The sequence below is a fragment of the Corythoichthys intestinalis genome, chromosome 6, assembly GCF_030265065.1.
Source record: "Corythoichthys intestinalis isolate RoL2023-P3 chromosome 6, ASM3026506v1, whole genome shotgun sequence".
NCBI lineage: Eukaryota > Metazoa > Chordata > Actinopteri > Syngnathiformes > Syngnathidae > Corythoichthys > Corythoichthys intestinalis.
The window spans coordinates 5333081-5343271 of record NC_080400.1 but is presented as its reverse complement, the minus strand read 5'-3'; the positions used below and the strand labels follow the sequence as shown (position 1 = coordinate 5343271).

General features: G+C 40.0%; 1 long non-coding RNA gene across 1 annotated transcript; it reads left to right on the top strand.

Annotated features, from left to right (window-relative positions):
* Window positions 1-3431: 3431 nt before the first annotated feature.
* LOC130917632 (uncharacterized) lies at window positions 3432-4696 on the top strand. Its single transcript, XR_009063504.1, has 2 exons — window positions 3432-3881; window positions 4335-4696. It is a non-coding gene; the product is annotated as an uncharacterized LOC130917632 (long non-coding RNA).
* The last annotated feature ends 5495 nt before the right edge of the window (window positions 4697-10191 follow it).

The window sequence follows — 10191 nt, the reverse complement described above, 5'->3', positions numbered from 1 at the left end:
TCAAGCTGATAGAAAGGCAACAGTGACTCAAATAACCACCCGTTACAACCAAGGTAGGCAGAAGAGCATCTCTGAACGCACGGTACGTCAAACTTTGAGGCTGATGGGCTACAGCAGCAGAAGACCACGGCGGGTGCCTCTCCTTTCAGCAAAGAAAAGGAAACTGAGGCTACAATTTGCAAAAGCTCATCGAAATTGGACAAAAGAAGATTGGAAAAACGTTGCCTGGTCTGATGAGTCTCGATTTCTGCTGTGACATTCGGATGGTAGGGTCAAAATTTGGCATCAGAATGAAAGCATGGATCCATCCTGCCTTGTATCAACGGTTCAGGCTGGTGGTGGTGGTGTAATGGTGTGGGGAATATTTCCTTGGCACTCTTTGGGCCCCTTGGTACCAATTGAGCATCGCTGGAAAACACATAGATTGAGCTAGTGGAATTTTGAGATGCAAGTTAGCCAATTGTTCTTTTGTAAGATGCTCATTTATTCATTTTTTAATATCGTTTGAGGCTAAGCTCAGGCGCAGCGGACATGGGCAGTTTCGGCGTGCTAAAAATGATAATACAGGATTTAGTTGAGCTTTACTTCAATCTTGGACTCAACTAGCGCCTGAGCTTAGCCTCAAACGATATATAAACATAAATAAATGAGGATGTAGGTACAGTAAAAGAACAATTGACTAACTTGCATCGCAAAAGTCCGCTAACTTAAAGGCTATATAATGCTAATGTTTACTAGATAGTTTCTAATGCGCACAACATACTATCTGGGGCGCACCAGATGGTTTAAATTTATTTCTGTTGATGTTCTTTTAGGGGCCTTGTAATTTTTAAATATGGCACTTTTATATATTCTATTCATTACAGTAAAGAAAAAAAAAGTGATCTAATCATAAACAATATAAAATATTCAAAGTGATTAATATTTTTTCAAAAATTAGATTTTTTTTAAAAAAATTATCATTGTAATTTTTATACTCTTATACATTTTTTAAATTTAAAACATCAAATAAGATTTTTAATGATAAAACTTTGAATAAATGCCTGTTTAATCAAAAATGATTGATAAATATAATACATAAATAATAGTAATAATTAAACAAACTAATATATAATTTAGGGCTGTCAAACGATTAAAAATTTTAAACGAGTTAATCACAGCTTAAAAATTAATCGTAATTAATCGCAATTCAAACCATCTATAAAATATGCCATATTTTTCTATAAATTATTGTTGGAATGGAAAGATAAGACACGAGACCGATATCTACATTCAAAATACGGTACATAAGTACTGTATTTGTTTATTATGACAATAAATCAACAAGATGGCATTAACATTGTTAACGTTATGTTAAAGCGATCCATGGATAGAAAGATGTGTAGTTCTTAAAAGATAAATGTTAGTACAAGTTATAGAAATTTTATATTAAAACCCCTTAATGTGTTTGTTTAATTAAAATTTGAAAAATTTTCAATCAAAAATAAACTAGTAGCTCGCCATTGTTGATGTCAATAATTACACCATGCTCACTCATGGTACTAACCCATAAAATCAGTTGGACCCAAATGGCAGCAAAGGGCGCCAAACACCAAAAAACAAGTAACAAGTGGACATTACACTGTACTGTCATTTTAGTCTGTTTGAGCGGGGCATGTGCGTTAATTGCGTCAAATATTTTAACGTGATTAATTTAAAAAAATTAATTAACACCCGTTAACGCGATAATTTTGACAGCCCTAATATAATTATAAGAATTTTTTTTTTCTATTTATGGCACTATAGAAGAAGAAAAATGTGATAATTCATTAACAATATGTAATAATAAAAATAATAATTATTAATTAATAATATTAACATTGTAATTTTTATACAATAAAAAAACATTTAGTTTTAACTTTTATTTATTTATTTATTTTTTAAATATCGACTGATCACTGCCAGCCCTGCAGTCAAATTTGATAGGACATCCATTGCTGTCAATGGCAGCCAATTATTTATATATTAATGTCCAAAGTGAATAGTTCCATGAATCACTCAAATTAATCTACCAAAAAATGCTTCCAAATAATTCCCGGCAAAAGACCATGTGAGAAATGACTTTTTGCATCTTGGACGTCGCCAACTACAGGGCCGGAATACGCATTACAAGACCCGCTTTACAAATATTGACTCTAGGGAATGAAATGAAAAACAGCTTTTATGTCATTCAGACGTATAAAAATTTGAACTGGATGACTCGCGCATTCTCACGCCGCGTCCTCACTCGGCCTCCCTCGCTGGCGCTCCAAAGGGAACATAAGGATCGCATATGCTCCTGGCAGGCGTCCACACCCACATTCCTCCCGTGTGACGGGCCTAACACCCCCGCCCGCAACCCAGCCCGTCCAAAAAGAAAAAAAAAGTGAAACACTTTGACTGCCGACGGAAAAGAAATGCAAACATAGTCAGCCTTGGAGTTCCTGCTTAGGCCGGACGATAAAAAAGTCATACAAAAAGTGAATAATTAAAAAAAAAAAAAATTTAAATATACATTTTTATATACATATTTAAACTAAAATAAATACTGTGATTGGCTAGCAAAAAGTTCAAGAGGTTCCTTAATTCCTTATCATATTTAGATTGAATGGGATCCAGCAACCCCGCATCTCTAGTAAGGACAATAATGATAATAAAAAATATATATATGGCGGAAAACACTCAGGTGACTTGAAGTTCCGCTCTGAGACCCCCAATTTGGCCAACTTTCAAAATTGTCCAATATGCATGTGTGATACATCGTTGTACTGATAAACAGACTTTCATATATTTTAGATTCATTATACACAAGTGAAGTAGTTCAAGCCTTTTATTGTTTTAATATTGATGATTTTGGCCAAAAAGTCAAGAAAAAACAAATATCCCTATTTCAAAAAGTTTGCATATCATGAAAAGGTATTCTAAAGAAGCTACTAACCTTATCATCTGTAGGGATGGGAATCGAAATCCGATTCCAATTCGGAACCGGTGTTCTGCCAAAATATCCAACATCGGCGAAACGTGCTACATTAGTCGAATTTGACACCTAAAGTACTACCGTGCGCTCTAAACTTGTTTTGTTTAGATGCATACAGGAATAACGTACTCAAAAAATGCCTGCAGAAAATACTTAAATGTAGTTATATCAAATAAGGACGGTTTAAACACGCTATTCGACTAATGTGGTCAACTGTTTCAAAGCTAACACAAAAAAACACAATGGTTAAAAGTATGAGAGGGTAATACATGCAAAAAGTATCTTTGAGGCTGTGAAAAGGTTCTAAATAACTAAATAAAAACAAAAATAGTGAGTACTCGCCGCTTCCAACCGATGTGCGCATGCGTGTGAATTAAGAGTGTGACAATATCTCGATACAGCGATATATTGCGATATTTTGCAACCCGATTGTTTATCGATATGCTCCCGCCAAGTATCGATACTTTTATTTAACATATTGGCCATACAATGGAGTATGGATGCTGTAAACTCCTCAGTGTTTGTTGAGCAATTCCTTGGCGGTCCACTAGGGGCGCTCGGGAGTGGCGGTGAAGGTAAAGTGCCCACAAGTCGTCTAGAGAAGAAGAGAGAAGGCTCCAAGTGGGTTGAAAAAATAAAAAAGCTTCGTGAGAATGGTGGAGGAAAAAATGAGAAAATATTGCTACAAATCAAACATGGGGACACACTTCAGATTTTACACCAACCAGAAAGGAAGTAAGGTGAACAAGGACTTTGCTGTATGCAAGAACTGTCTAACAAAAATAAGGTCCACTGGGAGCTGGTGACGAGTTGCACACCGGATTTCCCCAAGAGAGTCTGGCTGCAGCCTCTCGATTTCTTCACTGCTTTGCTCTCATCACTTGAGGTAAGAAAGTTTTGCAATGTAATTGATTTTTAATTTTCATGTATTATTTTGATGACATTTGGTGTTGAATGATATAAAATAAACCAGGACCCTAAACTGGATGAAAATGAATATTGAGCAAGCCCACATGAATTTACTGATTTATTTGACATTATTTGAGAACCACTTTCCATCTAGTTTACTACACAAACTCCTATTACTGCCATTTTGATACAATAAGTTAAAAAAATGGTTAGAATAGCTTCCAAAATATATAAAGTGATGTGCTTGATAATTAATGTAGCCTACATATTAAAAATAGGTCATTATTGCATTTTGAATTTCTATAGATTCAATTCATATTTTTTGTAATTCACTCAATATTTCCAACACAAAAAAAATATATATATCTGGATTCCAACTCAAAAGCTATTAAGTTGCTAATATTTTTTGTTTTATTTTATCATTTTTAAGGTGAGGAAGAATGTGACTGACCAAGTCTGACATCTCAAATGCTGAAGCAGATAGTGGAAATGCTCAAACCAACGCTTTTGGCAACAAAGGTCATATACGAAGAAAAGACCCACCAATTTTATCATTGCCCCTCTCCAAGCTCAACTGCTGACTGACACCTACAGCACTGATGTTTTTTTTTTTTTAAGATTTAAAACTTAAAGGAAATTAAGGGTGCCATTCATCATAATCTCTCCAAGAGATATCAGTGGTTGTGGTTTGTTTCCTCTCTATGTGTAGGTGCACAATTTGCAGTAGATTGATATTTTACAGCAGTGCTGCACAGAAAAGGTGTCACTGTTTAATAAATGACTTAAACAGTATTTTTTCTATTTTGAAATATCGTTTTTTCCGTTTCAACAGTTGTATCGTAGAATATCATGTATCCAATTTCTGACCAAAATATCGATAATCGCTGTATCGTGATATCGTGAGATAATCGTTATCGTGAGCCTCGTATCGCGAATCGTATCGTATCGTGAGGTGCCCTGAGGTTCCCACTCCTAGTGTGAATGCATGCGCAAGCGCCCTGAGCATTGTGTAGGACGTTTCGCTGCGTAGTAAGGAATGGCCGAACACCTGTTTCGAGGCCTCGACCTCACAATGAAAAAGCCTTAACGATCCCTAAAGATGCATATCGCGTTGTGACGTGTCTTGTTGTCCAGACGCATCAAACTAGCATGGCGCCAAGAACCACTCGCTTCAAAGTTTGGCTACACTTCACCAGGAAAAAGGGTGAAAATGAAAGGTTACGATAGTTTAGCACGAGCAGTCCCGCCGTAAACATAACAATGACAGCACGTAGGTTCGAACGCTCGAAAGTGTGTCTTCACTTCACGAGGAAAAATTACAACAAAGCGACTTGCAGTCATTGCGAGATGGAAATAACTGCATCGGGAGGGAATAGTCCTCACCGAGACGCTAAGGCTCAGTCCTGGCTATACAGCTAGCTAAACTCCCAAATGACGATGCAGAAGACGTTGGTATAATAATTTGCTGACTTTATTCAACCATCACTTGAAACTAAAAATAGAAATGAAACAAATCAATTTCGTCCCCAATAACAAACAGGTTTGCATCAACGTAAATCAGCGATGATTAGCTGCTAACACAGTCATAACAAACAGTTAGCATGCGTTCGCTAGCATTAGCACATCGTTTAAACCACTACACAACTGGATTTAAGTGTTCGATCGCGAGTGGAAACACACAACAACAACAACACAGAAGATGATACATACAGGCGTTGGCTCTGTAGATGTTTTACAAACATTAATAAAGAACGTAGGCTCGTGGCAGTGTTTCCCTTTCTCACTAACTCGCTCACTCGCTTGGATGCGGCATTTCTTCTTCGCGTGTAAGCGCGCTCTTCTTTGCGTGAGGAAGTGCAAGGGCGCCACCACTTGAGCGTGAAAGCGCAATAAAAACTAAAAGGCATGCATTTCAATATACTGGTAAACAAAAAAAGGGGTCCCCAAACTACGGCCCGCGGCTCCATATTTGGTCCGGCCCCCTGAACAATTCCAGAAAGCATTTTGAATTTTTTTTGTTTTTTTCTCCCTCAGTAGTATTATTTATTTCCTGACCTTTTTCAGTGCATAACTCAGAGAGGGTTATTTGGTTATTATCTATTTAATTAATAGTGCTATTATTATTTATTATTATTATGTTATATTATAATTTTTATTTTATTTACTTTTGTTCCGTGAAGAATCCACAGAGGGTTATTTGATTGTGGCTTTCTGAAAAACAATAATTTTTTTACATTCATGCACTCCTGCAATCGTCACACTTTTTCTGTTACAAACTGATCCCGGCCTCTCATCAGAGAAGGGAAAAGTCATTTGGCCCTCACAGGAGAAAGTTTGGGGACATTGCCAAAGGCAGAACAACGACTTATGTGCCAAAATATACCAATATTTTTGATTTCTATTAGAAAAATGTTTCAGTAAAATGTTACACATTCTTGTGCTTTTGCCACTTATTGCCACAGTTAACATTGAGGCTTTAGGCCTCTTTTGACCTCGTTGTGAGTTTGTCAGGTTGTGACTTCTAATTAAAAAAACGATGCCAATCAAAATGTTTGTTCTTCTTTTTCCCGAAATTAGAATCGATAAGAGAATCGATAAAGAATCGAATCGTTAAGCAATATCGATAATGGAATCGGAATTGTAAAAATCGTATCAATTCCCGTCCCTAATCATCTGAATCAATGAATTAACTCAAAACCCCTGCGAAAGATTCCTGAGGCTTTTAAAAAACGGGTTCATTACTCAAAACTAGGGCTGCAGCTATCAAATATTTTAGTTGTCGATTAATTGATGGACTAGTTAGTTCAAGTAATCGAGTAATCGGATAAGGAACATGAAAAATTAATAAACCTGAGCTGAGCCTCAAACGGTATAATTTTTTTTTTTTCTAAATGAGGATCTATGTACAACAAAAGAACAATTGGCTAACTTACATTAAAAAAAAGTTCAATGGCTTAAATGCTATAAAATGCTAAAGTTTTTTTTTTTACAATGCTCTTAACAAATAGTTCAGACACATATTCCCACAAAAAAACAGCCAAATTATGAATGCATTAAAAAACATTAGCTCAAACAAAAACTTGGCTTACATTGGTCTTAACAGGGAGCGGCTGGATTCAGCCATGTGAAAAGAGGCAGACCAGATGGCAGTGTATCCACCCAAATGAATAAAACTAAATGCAAACACTTTCAAAATAAACCATTACATCACCACTTTAATTAAACAAATACTCGACGCAAAAAAATGTAATTCAAATATTTTTTTCTAATTGAATACTCGAGTTAATCGATTAATCGCTGTAGCACTACTCAAAACCGTAATCATGGGCAAGACTGCCGAGCTGACTGCTGTCCAGAAGGCCATCATTGACACCCTCAAGCAAGAGGCTAAGACACAGAAAGAAAATTCTGAGCGAATAGGCTGTTCCCAGAGTGCTGTATCAAGGCACCTCAGTGGGAAGGAAAAAGTGTAGCAAGGAAACGCTGCACAACCAGAACAGGTGAAAGATTGTGGAGATGGGCCGATTCCAGACCTTGGGGGACCTGCAGAAACAGTGGACTGAGTCTGGAGTAGAAACATCCAGAGCCACTGTGCACAGGCGTGTTCTGGAAATGGGCCACAGGTGCGGCATTCCCCAGGTCAAGCCACTTTTGAACCTGAAACAACGGCAGAAGCACCTCACCTGGGCTACAGAGAAGCAGCAGTGGACTGTTGCTCAGTGGTCCAAAGTAATTTTTTCACATGAAAGCAAATTTTGCATGTCATTCGGAAATCAAAGTGCCAGAGTTTGGAGGAAGACTGAGGAGAAGGAAATGCCAAAATGCCTGAAGTCTGGTGTCAAGCACCCACAATCAGTGATGGTCTGGGGTGCCATGTCAGCTGCTGGTGTTGGTCCATCCATCCATCCATCCATCCATCCATCCATCCATCCATCCATCCATCCATCCATCCATCCATCCATCCATCCATCCATCCATCCATCCATCCATCCATCCATCCATCCATCCATCCATTATCTTCCGCTTAGTCCGGGGTCGGGTCGCGGGGGCAGCAGCTTTAGCAGGGAAGCCTAGACTTCCCTCTCCCCAGCCACTTCAGCCAGCTCCTCCGGCGGGATTCCAAGGCGTTCCCAGGCCAGCCGAGCGACATAGTCTCTCCAGCGTGTCCTGGGTCGACCACGGGGCCTCCCGCCAGTGGGACATGCCCGGAACACCTCTCCAGGGAGGCGTCCAGAAGGCATCTGAACCAGATGCTCGAGCCACCTCAACTGGCTCCTCTGAAGGCGGAGGAGTAGCGGCTCGACACCAAGCCCCTCCCGGATGACCGAGCTTCTCACCCTATCTCTAAGAGAGAGCCCGGACACCCTGCGGAGGACACTCATTTCGGCCGCTTGTATCCGGGATCTTGTTCTTTCGGTCACAACTCACAGCTCGTGACCATAGGTGAGGGTAGGAACGTAGATCGACAGGTAAATCGAGAGCTTTGCCTTTTGGCTCAGCTCCTTCTTCACCACAACGGACCGGTGCAGCGTCTGCATCACTGCAGACGCTGCACCGATCCGCCTGTCAATCTCCCGCTCCCTCCTACCCTCACTCGTGAACAAGACCCCAAGATACTTGAACTCCTCCACTTGGGGCAGGATCTTATCCTTCGGGGATTGCCGCCACGACAGGCACCAACCACCTTACGGCCACAGCTCCGCTCCGATCGGCCGCCTCAACAATGGAGGTGCGGAACATTGCCCACTCGGACTCAATGTCTCCTACCTCCCCCGGGACAAGGGAGAAGTTCTGCCGGAGGTGGGTGTTGGTCTACTGTGTTTTATCAAGTGCAGGGTCAATGCAGCTAGCTATCAGGAGATTTTGGAGCACTTCATGCTTCCATCTGCTGAAAAGCTTTATGGAGATGAAGATTTCATTTTTCAGCACAACCTGGCACCTGCTCACAGGAAAACAGTACAGGATCGAGGGGGGAAAACACAAAAATGAGCTCAGTATCAAGATTACAAGATTCTTCGTTGGCTGAAAGTCACATACTGTGGGGCAAATAAGTATTTAGTCAACCACTAATTTTGCAAGCTCTCCCACTTGAAAATATTAGAGAGGCCTGTAATTGTTAACATGGGTAAACCTCAACCATGAGAGACAGAATGTGGAAAAAAAAAAACAAAATCACGTTGTTTGTTTTTTCAAGAATTTATTTACAAATCATGGTGGAAAATAAGTATTTGGTCAATACCAAAAGTTCATCTCAATACTTTGAAATTTACCCTTTGTTGGCAATAACGGAGGCCAAAGGTTTTCTGTAACTCTTCTCAAGCTTTTCACACACTGTTGCTGGTATTTTGGCCCATTCCTCAATGCAGATCTCCTCTAGAGCAGTGATGTTTTGGGGCTGTCGTTGGGCAACACGGACTTTCAACTCCCTCCACAGATTTTCTATGGGGTTGAGATCTGGAGACTGGCTAGGCCACTCCAGGACCCCTAAAATGCTTCTTACGAAGCCACTCCTTTGTTGCCCTGGATGTGTGTTTGGGATCATTGTCACGCTGAAAGACCCATCAATGTCTCGTCTTCAATGCCCTTGCTGATAGAAGGAGATTTCACTCAAAATCTCTTGATACATGGCCCCATTGATGCTTTCCTTGACACAGATCAGTTGTCCTGGTCCCTTTACAGAAAAACCAGCCCCAAAGCATGATGTTTCCACCCCCATGCTTTAGAGTGGGTATGGTGTTCTTCGGATGCAATTTAGTATTCTTTTTCCTCCAAACACGAGAACCTGTGTTTCTACTGAAAAGTTCGATTTTGGTTTCATCTGACCATAACACATTCTCCCAGTCCTCTTCTGGATCATCCAAATGCTCTCTAGCGAACCGCAGACCTGGCCCGGACGTGTACTGGCTTCAGCAGGGGGACACATCTGGCAGTGCAGGATTTGAGTCCCTGGCGGTGCATTGTGTTACTGATAGTAGCCTTTGTTAATGTGGTCCCAGCTCTCTGTAGGTCATTCATTAGGTCCCAACCGTGTGGTTCTGGGATTTTTGCTCACTGTTCTTGTTATCATTTTGACGCCACGGGATGAGATCTTGCATGGAGCCCCAGATCGAGGGAGATTATCAGTGGACTTGTATGTCTTCCATTTTCTAATAATTGCTCCCACAGTTGATTTCTTTACACCAAGTGTTTTACCTATTGCAGATTCAGTCGTCCCAGCCTGGTGCAGGTCTACAATTTTGTCTTTGGTGTCCTTCAACAGCTCTTTGGTCTTGGCCATAGTGGAGTTT